Source organism: Equus przewalskii, chromosome 17, assembly GCF_037783145.1.
Source record: "Equus przewalskii isolate Varuska chromosome 17, EquPr2, whole genome shotgun sequence".
Lineage (NCBI taxonomy): Eukaryota > Metazoa > Chordata > Mammalia > Perissodactyla > Equidae > Equus > Equus przewalskii.
In genome coordinates, this window is record NC_091847.1 from 57,670,100 (window position 1) to 57,687,787 (window position 17,688).

Here is a 17,688-nt window from a genome sequence, read left to right on the forward strand (position 1 = left end):
GACACACAACAACCTGGGTCTCAAAAAGGAGCTTGCCCAGAAAACTTAAAGATGTTCAGAATGAAACCCTTGACCTGTATATAATCAGATGTCAGCAAGAAGCCATAGAAATTATGTCTGCTTCTCAGCTGAAGTGGCTTGAAAGCATACCCTTATCAGGGAAACCCCATGTTTTATAACTCCCTCTATTGATAAATTAGAACCTAAATTTTCTTATGAAAACCAAGACCTGACATTCACTCTTTTTCTCCCAGAGATAATAATCTTCTGCAGTAAGACAATACAATCTGTCTTACTGATGTCAATCACCTTGTTCTGCCTTTATGAGAGCCCAGGGGCTGGTCTTGGAGACATAAACTGCTTATCCAGTATGAGGTTACCAACGCCTAATCATTCTTTCTATTTTAACTTCTTTCTCTAGGGGATAATAGTAATAATTAAATACTTCTGTTTTGCCTTGTGAGGAAAGATACCACCATATTTAAACTTACTTTCCTTTCATTAATTTTTCATAATTGTACTTTCTGAATTTGTACTCACATAAACGCATACTCCGGTGTAATCCTAGGTTATATTTTTCTTATGGTCTGTAAACAGAAACCTTTAAGATTCTGTCCATAATTTGATGACATGAATTAATTATCTGAAACGCTTTAGCACCTCTTTTGACTATTTTAGCTTATTACCATGGTAGCCATATGCTCCAAATGTTAATCTGAAAACAATACAAATTAAGAAGATGCATTTTCCCTCCTGTTCCACTATATCACTGTCTGGTTGATCAATGTGTGAAGTATAAGGCCAGGATTACAGATTCTCCATTATTTAATATTAAACACATGGATTTGTGAAATTAGGTAAATTTTTCACCTTTTTCCATCTTGTGCTTTTTGGTTAGTAGGAAACTATGTGAAGGTAGGTGGAGGGACAAAGGGAATTTTGAGGTGACAGATCACTGTCTTTAGTTCTCTACAGTTTATCTCTAGGGGAAATGTAATTTTACATGAGAGTTGCGTGAGAATCGTCAGTTGCATAGTGTAAATGTTTCTTATTGCATTCTTTTGTTATTCTAATTGGATCATGATAGATAATTTTAAACTGGATCTGATATGGCATCTGTAACATATAGAGAGAAGCATTCAGGCAATCAATCTATTTTATTCAATAGAGTGATGGCTAAAATTCTGCTCTCTTTTCAACTTGTATCATATATAAAATTTACTTGGCATTATGAAGGACCCAGTTAGAATATGATGGTTCAAACCTAGCATGTCCTATTGTCACTTCTTCATCATGTAGGAAAGTGATAGCTTTATTCTCACTTGAAGAGTACAAATTTGAAAGTATCCCGTAAGGCAACGGTCCTCAGATTTCTTGCAGAGTTCTTCTTGGGCTGGATAAGTAAGCCTGGGACCCACCTACTCTATCTGTTACCACTTTTGGTAGGGAAAACATTATAGTTTCACTGCATAAATATTCTTTTGTTGAAGAATTAGGTTTGTATCTACTTTAGAGCTAGGGGAATGGATAATTCTGTATTTGAGCTGCAGTACCTATAAATCCTAAATTCTAAAATCTAGTTATTGGAAAGGAATAGCTGATAAATACTGTTAACATTGTGGGGTTAACCGATAACTCTGGGTAAACTTAATTGATGAAGATAGACTACCAGTAATTTATAATTGAGAAGTAAGAACAGCAGTGGCTGAAATCCTTGAGTCAAAACAAAATGAATGATGCGTGGAAAAATTAAATAGTCTATCTGAAAAGATGGGAAGTCCAGCCATATATTTGTATGCAAGTATACCAGGAACTTGAAAGTTTGGCCATGTGTGGCAGCTAGGCAGTTCCAGATATGGGATGGTGGGGGAGGTCATTTTTTCTCAGCCACCTCTTTGTGGGATTTCATGTTGAATTCTTAATTCCTGCTTGTTATATCCCCTCTCAAATCTACTGTTTGACTTCTGCCTGGCTTTGCCAATGAATGACCATGTGTCTCCCGTATTCTCCAATGCACCATTTTCATAAAGCACACCTGAATTGGACATTTGAAACGTGGTGGCAGTCTACAGCTTTAGCAGAGCAGACAACAGAAAATAAACTAAAATCACTGTTCTTACAATTCCTTGCCCTCTCTGCCTCAGGGATTCCTTATGATTTTATCTTTCCTCCACCTTTGTATGTTAATAGGATCTCCTGTACTCTCCAGAGTGTTCCACCCAATCATACTCGAACTTTTGCAAAGTTCTTGAAAAAAGGTTAAAAATTATTTCATTAACATATCCTAGTTCAAATTCTTAGGCAGCCCTTGTTCTCCCACTAAGCAAAGAGGAATCTAAGCATCTTTTTTTTTCTCTCTCTCTGTTATACATATATAAAAACGCAAGTTGTGGAGTTACTTGATATTCACTCATGACATCAGAAGAAAGAGTTTGCATTTTTGGTGCATTCCTGGCAGCTCATCAAAAGGATTTTGTGTGTACTCCTGACTATTCTTTCTTAATAATTGTTCCTGTATCTGTTATTCATACATTATACAACAGTAGTCATAATACCTGTGTAAATTCAAACTATTTTTGTCTCTATATAAATATCACTTTGGTGTCATTGGATTGGCATATTAAAAAGTATTCTAAGTTGTATTTGAATGGAGAATTCCATAGTCAATGAGTAGCATTCTCTTAATGAATTTTAGATTCTAGAAATTTTAAATTTTCAGTAGTCTTATTGAAACAGTGAAAATAGCATACTTTTCGCCCTGGTGGGAATGAAGACTTCTTGTGTTTCTTGCAGGTTCAAGTTTTTTGCTACAGTCAGATGCATTTTTCTAGGGAAGGCAACCTATATAACATTAATGTTTTTAATATATAAATTCTTTGAAATTCTATAGGACTTAGTGAAATAAGAGAGAATTATAGTTTAAGCTTGAGTATTAAAACAATGACTAAGAGCATTAATTAAAATCTCTTCCATTTTATTAAAGAGTTACCAAGAGATTTTGTTTTTTGTGTTATTTTGCTGAGGAAGATTCGCCTTGAGCTAACATCTGTCGCCAATCTTCCTCTTTTTGTATGTGAGCTGCCACCACAGCATGGCCAGTGATACACAAGTGATGTAGGTCCGTGCCCAGAAACCAAAAACAGGCCACCAAAGCAGAATGTGCCAAACTTAACCACTAGTTCACCAGGGCTGGCCCCCAGGAGATTTTGTTTTAATAAATTTCATGGTTTCATGGAGCTGGGAGAGATCTCAATAGTCATCTGGTCTGTCCACTGGCAATGTAGAAAACTTATTTTCCATTTGTACCTTCTTTGTATATCTTAATCTTTTAAAAATGATGTCTTCCTGTATACTTGAAAACTCTTTATCGTACGCTTGAAATTTTGTCTCTTTATAACATTGCTTTTCCTTTGAAGGCAAAGTCTCTTTCTCTCCTGCATTATTCCCTTCTGACTTTCCCTCTGATTTTTTTTTTTTTTTGAGGAAGATTAGCCCTGAGCTAACATCTGCTGCCAATCCACCTCTTTTGCTGAGGAAGACTGGCCCTGAGCTAACATCCGTGCCCATCTTCCTCTACTTTATATGTGGGATGCCTACCACAGCATGGCTTGCCACATGGTGCCATGTCTGCACCCGGGATCCAAACTGGTGAACCCCAGGCTGCCGAAGCAGAACGTGTGCAGTTAACCGCTGTGTCACTGGGCCAGCCCCTCACTCTGATTTTTATTCCTGTCCTTTCTGCTTGGCTTTCTTCTCTGAAGAAGTATATGCATATAGGTATATGTTCAAGGGGGTTCAATTAATCCTGATATTTATTTAGTCCCATATTAAGCTACTTTGATATCATTCCTATACCCAAGTTATGCCTAAGCTTTTTTTCAAATTGAGAACTCTAAGATCCTGAAGTTTGGCTTGTTTACTTATTTATATAGGTATTTTTTGGTTAATAAACTTTCTTGTATCAGAAAAATTTAAGGTTAGTAGGCTATAATCTGCCCAATCTTAGCTGTTGTCTTTAACAGGTCCTAGTGCCACCCCCTTGGCTACACCTGTTGTGTATATGTTCTTTCTACCAGACAACTTTTAGTAAGGCATTATGGACTGAGGCCTATGACTCAACCTAAAATTACTCTGAGGAGCCACTGTAAATCTCTTCCTTGTTTAATGTTGTCATATCAGTAACAATAATAACAGCTAAGGCCCCTGATCTTGAAGATGTCTGTCAATCAAATACATCATGATTAATTCCACCTGTCTCTCTCTGAGTCTGGATTCAATAAAACAAATATACAATTCATATAGAGAATCATGATACTAGTTTGATTTTTTTTCTGGTTAAGCTGTACTGTAGACCTGCAACCATGATCAAATTTCCTGAGACTTGCCCTCATAGCTGGTATTTGGGATGGCTATTTAGGAAGAGACTTAAAGTAGACATTTGACTAGATGCATGGGGAATCACCATGCCTTATAGCCACAGGAAGAGCTAGGCTTCTAGTTCGACTTCTGGAAGACAAGCCATAGACTATGATCTTGCTGTGCTTCCTGCATAGTGGCAGGGGCAAGATCACATGTCTCCTTCCTGAGGACAGGCTAGTGCAACAGGGACTCCTGGGAGGGCACAGTCACTCTTGCCTAGCGTTTTTCCAAACCTTACCAATCAGACAAATCATCTTCCTGTCTAATGGGAGACAGAGAGACCGAGAGAGGAAACTGCCTTCTCAATATTTCTGAAAAGGCAAAAGTAGGAACATCTGGACAGGGAGAGATGCTCCCCACTTTAGTAACTAACGTTTAAGGAGCACGTATTATGTACCAGGCACTGTGGATACCTTCTTTTGTTTTAGTTGAGTAGCATTCCTTTTCCCCATCTTCTGCTAATAATCCTTTCCTTCCTTAGGAGAACTGATCTCATCTAATCCATAGAGTCCTAGTAGAACCTGCAAATATGCAGCCACTGGAGTAGACTTGTGGTTCAAGTTGGACCATTGATAGGTGTTCACTCCCCTCCTAGGCATAGTGATTTGTCCAAAGGGTGAATATGTGCCCCAAGTAGTTGGAATTTCAAATCATGTCATCTGCAAATAGAGATGTTTGTTTCTTCCTATCTAATATTTATACCTTATTTTAGAAATTAAATTTAGTAATTTATAGTTAAGCTCAAAATAGGTGTTGATTTTGCAGAATCCTCTGACAGATGATGGAATTTTCCTTCTTTGAAACCTTCATATAATAAATTATATTAAGAGATGTTCTAATATTCCTGCTTGGAGCTTAACTTAGAGCCAGACATATAGTAGGTGTTCTTAGCTAAAACATGGATAAATTCATGAATGGCCAGTAGGTAATTTAGTGGATAATTTACTGATTCCGTATGGAAGTTAGCAATGGCTATAAAAGTGGTCTATAAACCTATTCATGAGAACAGAAACTGTCTTGAAAATCTTGATCATAGATTTTGCAGTTGCAAAGATGTTATGCTTTTACCTGAAGATTGAGTGTTTCTTTATATTTTAAGTACTTGATTTTATTTTATTTTAATCATTAATGTCACTATTACCATAATTTAACATGTTATATTCCTGGAAAGCTTTAATTCTCTTTCTGCTAATCCACTCATGTTCCATTCCTTTGCATAATTCCCATCTCATTCCTCTTTACATGCCAACCATTAAAATTATATGAATATAGTAGGCCTGGGGGATTATTTGCCTTTAGCTCTTCCTACTGCATTCTTTTTCCCCCCTTTTCCCTCCAGCTTTATTGAGATAATTGACAAATAAGGGTGTGTAAATTTAAGGTGTACATCGTGATTCCTCTGTATTCTTTTTTTTTTCTTGGTGAGTAAGATTAGGCCTGAACTAACATCCATGCCAGTCTTCCTCTCCTTTGTATGTGGGATGCCTCCACAGCATGGCTGATGAGTGGAGTAGGTCCACACCCGGGATCTCAACCGTGAACCCAAGTCACCAAAGCAGAGTGTGTGGAACTCTAACCACTAAGTCATGGAGCTGCCCCCGATTCTTCTGTATTCATAAGACCACTCCCCCATGGTAGCCTTCAGTGAGTTTACAGAGATGTCGTTTTAGCCCATTTACTAGAGACCTCCTTTCCCTACAGAGTAACTACAAATAAATATAAAGTTGGCATCACAAAATAAAATTATCTTAATACAATTTACATGGAGTATTTTGTTTGACAATCTTAGAGTGTAGATAAACAAGATAGTCTTTTCATATCCTGGCATTCCTGTGATCCTTGGCAAATGTCATCATTTTTATTGTATGATGATGGGAAGGGGATAAGAACTAGATGCCAATTAATTTACCTTCAGTTACATAGACTTTATCTTCGCTTGAGTGAGAGAGACACAAATACCTGGCTCCTGTGCTCCTTGGATCATCTTTCTTCTTGATTTATGTCTGCTTGAAATATAATATTACACACAGTGCTTCAGAGGTTATTCACAGGTGAATGCCCATTAGACAATCATGTGTTTGATGTATGTACATTATTCTTATGGACCTTTATGATATTTTATTAATCACCATCTACTGTCATGTGATCCCAAATGCCAAAATACAATGCCTTATGGATTGAGCATATATTGCACAAAATAATTGTGCAGAATTACTTTGGCTAAGTTCATTTCTATTTTAATACAGCAGTCACTGTGCCTGAATGACCTTGAGCATAAGAAGATTAGAAGCTGTGGTAATTAGTTGGTCGGCCCCATATCACATTAGGAGGTTCTATTAAAATTGTGAGAAAATAAATGGAACAGTGTTCTCTATACTTACAAACCCAGGTCTTTCTTTACCTAATTACATAGCTAGACTGTCAAAACATTTTTCAGAAAAGAAAAAGAAAAATCTTTTGTGAAATCTGTCTTCAGATCGTGTCAATATTTTTATTTCAAAGGGATAAATGCTTTCTGTAATTATTGTGATCTTTGCCCACATTAGATAACTTTTTGTTTCTTTTAAAATAAGAAAACTCTTGGCTTACTGAGTTCTCTGTATACTAAATGGTGCAACGTCTTGGAAAACACCTGATTGATTTTCGTTGAGTGAAGTGGCTGGCTTAAATTTTGGAATATAAGATGATGGTTGAAATTTAAGTGTTGAAATAGTCACTGTGCGGAAAGTTGAGGACAATTAAATAAAAGTTTAACTGAAATTCAGGATGAATTGTTATTTGCACAAGATACCAGTAATTCTGAAATAGATAAACTGTTTCTGTCCTGATTTTTTTTCTCAGCTATATTGAAAACAAGTGTTTGCAATAAGATGGCATTGATTTTTGTCTCAAAACAAAGAGCTCTTCCCCAAATCGTAGCAACTCCAAGCTGAAAACACAACAAAAGGAAACCATAAAATAGTTTTCATAAAGGGAGCAAGTTTTCTTTTTTAGTTATCCAACGCAAACAGAATTAGATTGTATGTAAAGATGTCAAAGAATTTTCCAGGTGTGAAATATTTTAGATAACAATAAAGCAATAAAGTAGCAAATGAAAAAATGAGACAAAATGAATTTATATAGAAAATAGTTTTTCATCAGTTATGCTGGCTGATATCTTGAAAATAGTGTTTGAAGTAATATTATATGATTTAGCTGCAAGTATGTGTGGCAATAAATTCAAGTCTAGAGTTATCCTTCAGTCATATAAAATATTGAACACAGCATATCATTTTAAAATGATGTGTAGTGCACCGTGTAGAGAGCAAAATGACAATCTACGATAATGCTTTCTGACCCCAGCTCTCTGACAAAGCCACAGTTTAACTGGTTTATTGACAGGGTAGATTATTATAGATTAGAGTGGTTCACAAAAGATGGCAGCTCCTATTCTTTTGTAATAGTCCGACTGAGCTGCTCTTGAAAACCCTTCATCCAAGGAGCTCCAAACATTACTAATAGGTACTCTTATGTCTAAGCATTCATCTGATCATTTCTTATGTGTAGGGATTTGGAATCTTAATTAGTATTCATCAGTTATTCCTATGAGACATTCTAGCATATTCAAGTCATTTAAAAATGAGTTGCCTTGGAAGTCTGATTAACCTCTCCAGAGAAATGCTATTAGACCACTTGCCCTCCAAAGCTCAACTCCATCCTTACACAATTGACTCATATTTATGTCTTGACTAAGGGGAAACACATCAATTAGCTTTTGCAAAACCATTTGGTATTGGGCAGGTTGCTTTCCCTCCATTTGTTTCTGTCATTACCTGATTATAAATAAGAATATCACTGATTTTTATCATTCCACTTGCTTTACAGAAGACTTGGCCTAATTCGTGTGTTATTTTGTTTTTCCAGAAAAGATCTATGTATATCAAATATAATTAAACACTTCTTTGTTATTGCAAACACTTTGAAGAAAGGCTTTCATTTCATGCTTAGGGGATATTGTATTTTCTTAGAAACCCAAACCCTTTGAATTCTCTTCATATGTTTCTGTGGAATATTTAGCAACTGAAATCTCCTTCATTTAAAGTGTCATGAACAACAGATGGTGTCCCTAAAAAGACTAGTTTCATATTCGAGTCATTTTGCAATAAAGCGATATCCTGTAATTGTATTCAAAGTCGACTTAGTGCTTGTGAGTACGGATCAGAAAGCCAAATGAACCCGAAGATAGCAATAGAAGATACTACATAATAATAGAAGATAATTAATTACATTTAAATAATTTCATACTTGTCATAAATATCAAATCCTGGTCAGACTTACAGTGCTGGAGTTTTGATATCTTTAGGTTCATCCCCTAGCCACACACTTGAGACTTTGAGCAAAAGTTTCCTGCATGACTTCCTTACAGAAGCCATGTCTTTAGGATCCTCATGTGAATTTCCCTTAGCTCTGATTCTCCACTTCATTCAAGTCTTTCAGCTTTCTGTGACCTTCATTGCTTTCATCACAGAGCTTGCATTTTGCTTTTCTTTGGGCCACTGACTGCTTCTGACCTGAAAATAGGTAAAGTTAGATTATCTTGCCACTTGATCATCTTATTTCTAGCAAAGCCTGGCCATCCCATTGGCTCTATGATTATGGTACAATTGTGGTTTCAAGTACTATATTTAAGTCTAATACTGAAGAATGTAAAAACTTACGTATTTTGCACATGTTTGCTGTAGACCACAAACTGGGATATGAAAACCTGTGTATTTTGAGGATATTTATTCCCTTTAACTTTACGTATTTCGCTTTCTTCAGTCTCCACACCTATCTTGTCTAGTTCCTTCCTGGATATCTCCTTGGGTGCTTACCACACTACTCTCTTTTAGGCCTCTTATATGTCCATTACAGGAAGAAAAAAGGAGAAAAACTAAGCTTTGCCTGCTGCTTAAATCTCCCAACTTTGCAGAGATCAATGGCAAAATATTAGTAGGAAGATATTTCTTGGAGGAATTGTGTGATGGTTAATTTTATGGAAGGTGTTTTTGGCTGAGATTAACATTTAAATCAGTGAACTTGAGTAAAGCAGATTGCCCTTCATATTGTGGGTGGGCCTCATCTGATCAGTTGAAGGCCTGAATAGAACAAAAAGACCAGCTTCCCTGAGCAAGAGGGAATTTTCCAACAGACTGCCTTCAGACTTCATCTCACCATTGGCTCTCCTGGGTCTCCAAGCTGCCAGCCCACACTACAGATTTTAGACTTGCCAACCTCCATAATCATGTGAGCCAATTCCTTATAATCAGCATCTTTCTCTATGTGTACACCTCCTATTGGTTCTGTTTCTCTGGAGGACCCTACTAGTAACCCTGACTAACGCAAGTTGATTTCCAGTTTGATATAGGATATGATGGATCAAGAAGTTTAGAAAGAGTGGAGAGTAGCAAAAACAATGTGGTGAGAAGATTGTGGCTTCCCTCTAGATCTGTGACTAATTACCTGTGTAATTCTGGGTGAGTCTCAATGGACTCGAAGCTCAAAATGAGGAAATTCAACCAGATAAACTTGTATATCCTTTCTAGCTTTACCATGGATGGCTACTTCCCTGGGTGCTCTTGGCCTGGGAGAGGCCTGTAGTTTCCCTGGTACTTCTTCCATCACTACCGTGGTATGAAGAATTATGGGAAAAATGTACAAAATGGGAGCATTTGTTGAATATAAAGGAATGAATGTCTATCATTAAAGAATTAAGGAAAAATGGCAAGACCCCTTCATCTCACCCCATACTCGATCAAAATCAAAATAATCAAGTAATCCATTCAAAAACAATCAAATTCTTACTACAAACAATTTCTTGTCCATGTTAGACATTTTGTTTTAATATTGTTGATGGAGAGTTTGATAATTCTAAAAGAAGAAAGGGCAAGACAATAAGGAAATCAACCCTCAAGACTGAGGTCTCCCAGGAAAGTGAGCTGAGACTCCCTGAGGCATCAAACAGAAAGTTAATGGGAGATGTGGATGTGATTGCTCCTGTGTCAGTGCTGGAAGCATTTCCTGTTTCCTATTACATGTTTTATCGAACAGTTTTGCTAAATGATTTTTCTTTGCTTCCTCTCCCACCTTCCTTTTGAATCTTGCTTTTAAAAATTCCTATACTTTCTCTCTGATAGCTTTTCTTCTTTTGTTCTCATTGTTCCTATATATTCTTTTATAATGAAATGGAAATTAAGTTTTTAATTGCTGTATATACTTTTTTCTCTACATATCAGTCATTTTCATCAACAATAGCACACTCATTATTTTTACAGATTTTTATACATTTGCTGTGTGCTGCTTTCCTAGAGACCTAGTTTGTGGAGAAGGTGCAAGTTATGAGGGCTTAAAGATGAATATAGAAAGCAAATAAATGAAGGATTATATAAAAATAAAGCAGGTGTTCCAGTTAATAAAATAGTATATTATTCTTTTATTGCAGTTATGTAAGAGTTCATCACAAACACTGAAAATACAGATGCAGAAGCCACTGCTATATTTTAAGAATTACCACTGAATTGTCCTCATAGTATTGGCTGTAAACTGTGTTCCTTAGTCTGAAGGAGTGTAATTTGGTGGTCCAAACTGATATAGTAAGTTCTGTTCCAGTCCTTTTGTAGTGTTTTAAGCATTTGCATCTGCCACCAGGTATGCAAATCTCTGCCCAGGGTAACTGTCTGTTCCCATCAGGACCCATCTATAGCCTCCCAGGGTTACCAGTAGGGGCCCTATGTGGTCTGCTTGCCAGCTAGGTGTGGGGCCTTCTGCCCTGGGGAAACTATGTAGTGATCTGTGACTGTTGAATAGTGAACTGTGGGTCTTGCATCAACCTAAACATGCCCTCCATTCTGTAACATACAAAACCCAAACAACTGCTCATTGGTTAGTCACCCTCACAATCCACTTAGTAAAGGTTCTTCAGGAAGCTGATGATATCCATTCACAAAATGAGACAACTCCTTCACATGAGACTCCCTGGTTTTACTTGTTTGTTGTGCCCCCCCAACCTTGACTACCTTTTGGTGACCAGAGGTTACAGAAGTGCTATTTGTTTTTCCAGCATAATTTTTCAGTTCAGTAGGAGCCCAGAGGCTAGAGGCTGTAGCTCAGCCTGGCCCGAATCTGAGCTTAGTGCAGCACCAGAATCCACCCCAACACCTTGCTTCACTTTGATTTTAGCTTATTATAGATAAAAATAACTGAGGGATTGTATATTGACTTTGTCATGATGTGCATTTTTTTACGTATCCAGCGAGCCAACTCCTTGGGAGTTGGGTTTTCATTTCTAGATTCCACCAATAACTTTTGCCTCCAGTAACTGATGGCTGAGCATCTGCTGTCTCATACCACAGGTGACCTGGTAGCTGTCTAGGCATTAAATGTCGTCATTTCCTGCCCCCTCATCCTTTTCCCAAAGAATACTTTCACCGTATTTCAGCGTCATTCTAGAGAATCCCACTTCTGATGCCAACTGTATTATCTGCATTGATGTGGAAAAACATGTGACAGAATTCAACCTTCATTCATGATAAAATAAACTCCCAGCAAACCAAAAAGGAAATTTCTTTAATTTGAGGACATCTGAAAAAAACCCCACCAATCCATCCCTCTGTCTCCCAACCCTGCAACTAAGCTCATACTTAATGGTCAAAGACTGAATACTTTTCTCCTCAGTTCAAGAATAAGGTAGGAATGTTTACTCTGATACTTCCGTTCAACACTTCTGATATATTTTCCGTTTCTAGCATCCCTTGGTTCGTTCTTTACAGCTTCCAACTCTTTCCTGACATTCTTTATCTCTTCGTACATCTTGTCCAAATTTTCCCCTGGATCTGTTAGCATTTTTATCAGATGTTTCAAAGTCCCTATCTAATAATTCCAACCTCTAAACCATCTCTGGGTCTTCTTCTATCAATACTTTTCTATCTTGACCGCAAGCCATATTGTCATGCTTCTTTGTGTATCTCATAATATTTGATTGCCTAGAGGATGTTTTGCATAAAAGGATACTAGACACTGAAGTTAATAATATTTACCTCCTAAAAAGGGCATGCCACTTCTTCTGCCATACTGCTAGAGTGGCACCTAAGTTAATGTGGTCATCTGTTGTTGTTGAGCTGGTCTGTTATTTAATTAATTAATTAATTTAGCTTTCGTTTGATTCAGGTCACCACTGGCTTCACCAGCTTAGGGTAGGATCAGGATTTACCCTTCAGTGGTGTTTGGGGACTAAGCACTGGCAAGAATCCCAAAATTTCTTAGTACTTTAAAGGTGAGCCACCAGCTTTCCTAACTATAGGTGATCTTTCTCTTCTTTATGTTCTGACTGCCAGCTTTTTGAGTTGCTGAGGAATTATCTTTGTGCCAGGGGAAGAACTGTGGGAAAGCCTTGACGTGTGGGTGCAGATATAATCTGTGGCTGTGGCTCCTTTGAATTCTAGTGTGTAATTCCATATGGTGGTTAAAAGTTTGTTGAAAGTTCTATTCATTCCTCCTTAAAACCATCTGTGGTGCATTTGTCCTCATTCTTGTCACTATGCCCAGGATATAAGCAGCTGTGTTTTTTTTTTCTCCTATGAAGGGCTTTTTCATTTCTTAAATTATTTCATTTAGGTTTCTTTATATCCTCAGATTTCTGATTGGCTTAAAAATTATGACTTTGCAGCTTATTTGGTTGTTTTGCTTGTTAGGATGAAAGAATAGACTTTTCCGACTTTGTGTATCTTAATCAGACTTACTTTACTTATGCTGTGTTTTACCTCTCTATCTGGAGTTGAATGCTTTGGTTGTTAAGTTGTAATATTTCCTATCTAATAACGAAATCATTTAAAACCATGGATTGGCATCTGAGTTAAATTTTGCCTGTACCCTATAAATTTTTGTATGCAATGCTTTCATTGTCATTAATTTCTAAATATTGTTAACTGCAGTTTTGATTTCAGTTCTCCCCAGGAGTGCTTAGAAAGTGGTGTGTGTGTGTGTATGTGTGTTTAATTCTAGTTTTTTTACACTGTGATCAGAGACTATAGTCAAAACAATTCCTGCTTTGAGGGAGTCCTGGCATTCTTTTCACGACTTAACACTCAATAGCATCTTGTTTGGGTCAGGATAATGGGATTGTCTGGCACACAGGTTAGCAATTCATATTTATTGAATGAATGAAAGAAGATTTTTCTTCTAATAAATGTTAACTGTGTGCTTTAAAAAAGCTATGTGTAGATCTACAGATTGATCTGTATTACTCTATTCAGGTCTTCTGCTTTTTTTAAATTGATCAATCAAAGACTGAAAGTGGTGTATTGTTTCCCATTAGATTATATTTCTGTCAATTTCTCCTTGTATGTTCTAAAAAACATTACTCTTGTACCTTTTATCCCTCTTTTAAATACATTATGGTTCATGCTAGTTATACTTTTTTCCTATTTTTTCTACATTATTCTTTTTGTTATTTTTGTTTCTCTTCTAATTATTTTCATATTTTACATTGTTTTAAATTCTATTAGTTTTTGACTTTTAATTGTAAAAGATGCTTGATTGTGTGTTTAAAATTGTTTAGGTAAAAAATGAAGTACTGTTTCTTGACTGCTCAAGCATAAAAGATGAATAATGGGAAGAATGTGTGTGACTTGGCCACAAATTGTAATAGCCATTTGATCTCCACAGTTCTTGTTGTTATTAATATTAACTTTTCCCATTTCTAGCAATAGGTTGGCCTATAGTCTTAATTTGCAGCGTTGTTAAGAGTGTTCATCTTTTTCTGAATTTTCATAGCTATTTTCTTTGGAAGCTGATCAAGTCTGGTTCATGCGTTACCAACCACGTGCCATCGTTCTGAATTTGCCTCCATTAAGATTTCTGATGGTGGTTGGAAAAACATAGAAAAGGTATTGATTTTTCTTATTTATCTTTAGTTAGCTAATTTACTGAACTGTCATTAATTAAAATAAGTTTTCAATTGATTCTCTATAACTATCTGATTATACAATTATATTATCTGAAAATAATGAAAATTTTGTATTCAATGTTCCAGATTTTTAAATTATCTCTTCTGTCTTGTTTCACTGTTAAGTATGATTTGGCTGTTGCTTCAAAATATACAGTTGTTTTAGCAATCATAGCATTGTTTATAGATATTCATTAACTATATAGTAATCGGTTATTGAATATTTAGATTTTTCCTGGTATCCACATCTGTAGCTTCCATATTTTTCCTTTTTGTCTGATTGAACATTACTGTTTCCAGCATCTGGATGATCTCTCTTTCAGAATTTCCCCAAATCGCTTACCTGGCTCTGAGATCGTGTTTCTAAATTCCTTAATTCCTCAGGTTAGAATTAATCTGAACCTAGTGTTTTAAACTCATTTAGAGTAGCTACATGCTCTCTTCTACTCTAGCCTCCTCTGTGATATGTTTCAGTCCTCTCCCGGAAATACTTGTCCCACCCTTCTGTTCTATAGGTTGAAGCACATGAAATCTTAATGGAGGCAAATTCAGAACGATGGCGCGTGGTTGGTAACGCATGAACCAGACTTGATCAGCTTCCAAAGAAAATAGCTATGAAAATTCAGAAAAAGATGAACACTCTTAACAACGCTGCAAATTAAGACTATAGGCCAACCTATTGCTAGAAATGGGAAAAGTTAATATTAATAACAACAAGAACTGTGGAGATCAAATGGCTATTACAATTTGTGGCCAAGTCACACACATTCTTCCCATTATTCATCTTTTATGCTTGAGCAGTCAAGAAACAGTACTTCATTTTTTACCTAAACAATTTTAAACACACAATCAAGCATCTTTTACAATTAAAAGTCAAAAACTGCTACTAAAACCCAATCTCAGAAGAAAGCCAAAGGGAACCGTTGGGTTTGGGTTCCATCACCCCATAGAGTCACATCTGTGATTAGAACTTAGTTCTTTTTTAGTTTTGCCCCCTCAAGCTCTCTTCGTTGGCCTGTTTCCACCAAGATTGCCCTACTAGAAGCTGGGGTTTAACTCACCGTTCCTAAACCTGGTCCGTTAGGGGAAGTGGTTGATTATGTCACGCTTCTCCTTCCTCACTAATAAGAGCTAACAGTCTCTTTCTAGTACAAGTCTCTCTCCCTAAATTAGTTTTCCTTTTTGTTTAAGCAGTGGGATATAGTGGTGCCAGCTCTCATAGAAAGTCAGATTTCTGTTCTCTAATTCTGACTCCATTCCTCGTTTTTTTGGAAACCTTTGGCAAAGTGGGCAGGAGATAAGATGGAGTAATGAAGTATGCTATAAAGGAATACCTGAGAAAATCAAGGACAGAAGAGTAGAGCATTTAAGTTATAAACGCAAGTGGCCAAGTGGAGGGAAAGGAAGTCTTGATTTTTCCACAGATCACAGAGACAAAATGAGTTTTGGGGATCAGTATTCAGAGTTCTGCTGAATCAGCCGAGCTAAACAGCACCCAAAGCTAAATTCTTCACTTCTTTTGTTGGTTATTTGAGTTTTCAGAAGTTAGAATTAGAAACTTGGAAACTGCTACTCTGAACCTAATTTTGGGCCATCAGGAAGAATTGTCAATGAATTAAAGTTCTAGAACTTGGGGCAGGAGGACTGCTGCCCTCCCCATCCTCATGCAGTCCTGGAAAGGGGGCAATGGACAGATGTAGGTGTCTTGGTTTTAGGACAGCAGATTCCAACTAAAAGATGAGATGGGCATACTTTTGTAGCTTGAAATTGTAGAAAGAAAAAAATCTCCGAAGTTAGAGAGCTATCAGAAACAAAATTGCAAATGTGAAGAAAAAGATCCATGGGAGTCAAAAAAGATGGAAACAAATGAGGAAAGTGATGCTGCTGTTCACAGAGCCTTCGGATGAGATTGAAAATATTTACAAAAGGCAAAGGAGGTGCATAATTGAAGGCTCATGTAAAAAGTTAGTAAGGTCCTAGAAGAAGCTATCAGGAAGGTCAATAGCAGAATAAGCTGAAATTTGAAAACAAGGGAAAGAGAATGAGGGGCAGAAGTCACAGAGGTTCATTTTTCTATGTGAACATGCCAAGGAATGTAAAGACCACTTGGTTATGTGCAAGCATCTCAGGGCATCACTGTAAGCTCTGTTTTTATTTTCTTTTCCAAACCTGAGTGCTCTACCCATTTTTTTTTTTTGGCATAGCTGGATTCTGTCATTCTAGTGTAAACTTTTAGATCAATGCTTTGATAAAGCTTCTGTATGATTTATCCCCCTCTTTGCCCAGAAAGTCTTCTTTTAAAAAAAAATTTTGTTATAAATTTTTTAATCATACAAAAAAGTAGAATCTTTTTTTTTTTTTTTGGTGAGGAAGACTGGCCCTGAGTTAACATCTGTTGCCAATCTTCCTCTTTTTTTTTTTTTCTTTTCTCCCCAAAGCTCCAGCACATAGTCGTATATCTTAATTGTAGGTCATTCTAGTTCTTCTATGTGGGATGCCACCACAGCATGGCTTGATGAGCAGCAGTGTGTATGATCAAGGATCAGAACCAGCAAACCTTGGGCCACCAAAGCAGAAGTGTGAAGTTAACCACTTGGCAATGGTGCCGGCCCCAAAAGAGTATAATTAACACACGTATAACCACTACTTACATATTGATATTGCTTCATCTTTATGTATAACAAGGGCTAAACTGGTTTAAAGTAAACTCTAGATCTGGAGGAGTTTACCTAAATATTGCAGTATATATTTCTAAATTAAAGAAAAAAAAAGGACATTCTCCTACATAACCACAATATCATAATCTCATCAAACAAATTTAACAACAAATCCCTGGTATCATTTAATACTCTGTCCATATTCAAATTTCCCCCATTTTCTCCTGGAATATCTAATTGTATTTTTATTATTACTTTTTTTAATTATTATTTTTTAGGAAGATTAGCCTTGAGCTAACATCTGCTGCCACTCCTCCTCTTTTTGCTGAGGAAGACTGGCCCTGAGCTAATATCCATGTCCATCTTCCTCTATTTTATATGTGGGACGCCCACCACAGCATGTCTTGATAAGTGGTGCAGAGCTCCACACCTGGGATCTGAACCGGTGAACCCCCGGGCTGCTGAAGTGAAGCATGAGAACTTAACCACTGCACCACCGGGCTGGCCAACCCCCTTTGCTTTTGGTGAGGAAGATTGGTCCTGAGCTAACGTCCATGCCAATCTTCCTCTATTTTGTATGTAGGACACCTGCCACAGCATGGCTTGGTAAGCGATGCCTAGATCTGCACCCAGGATCTCAACTGGTGAACC

At 36.9% G+C, this 17,688-nt stretch overlaps 1 long non-coding RNA gene across 2 annotated transcripts in view; it reads left to right on the forward strand.

Moving 5' to 3' along the window:
* The window catches only part of LOC139076824 (uncharacterized), a 351,089-nt gene that overhangs the window by 115,583 nt on the left and 217,818 nt on the right, over positions 1-17,688 (forward strand). The window contains exon 5 of one of the 2 annotated variants that reach the window (XR_011528811.1): positions 14,209-14,321. The exons of the other annotated variant lie outside the window; for it this stretch is intronic. This is a non-coding gene — a long non-coding RNA (uncharacterized lncRNA). The remainder of the gene's footprint in view (positions 1-14,208; positions 14,322-17,688) is intronic. 2 annotated transcript variants of the gene reach the window in all.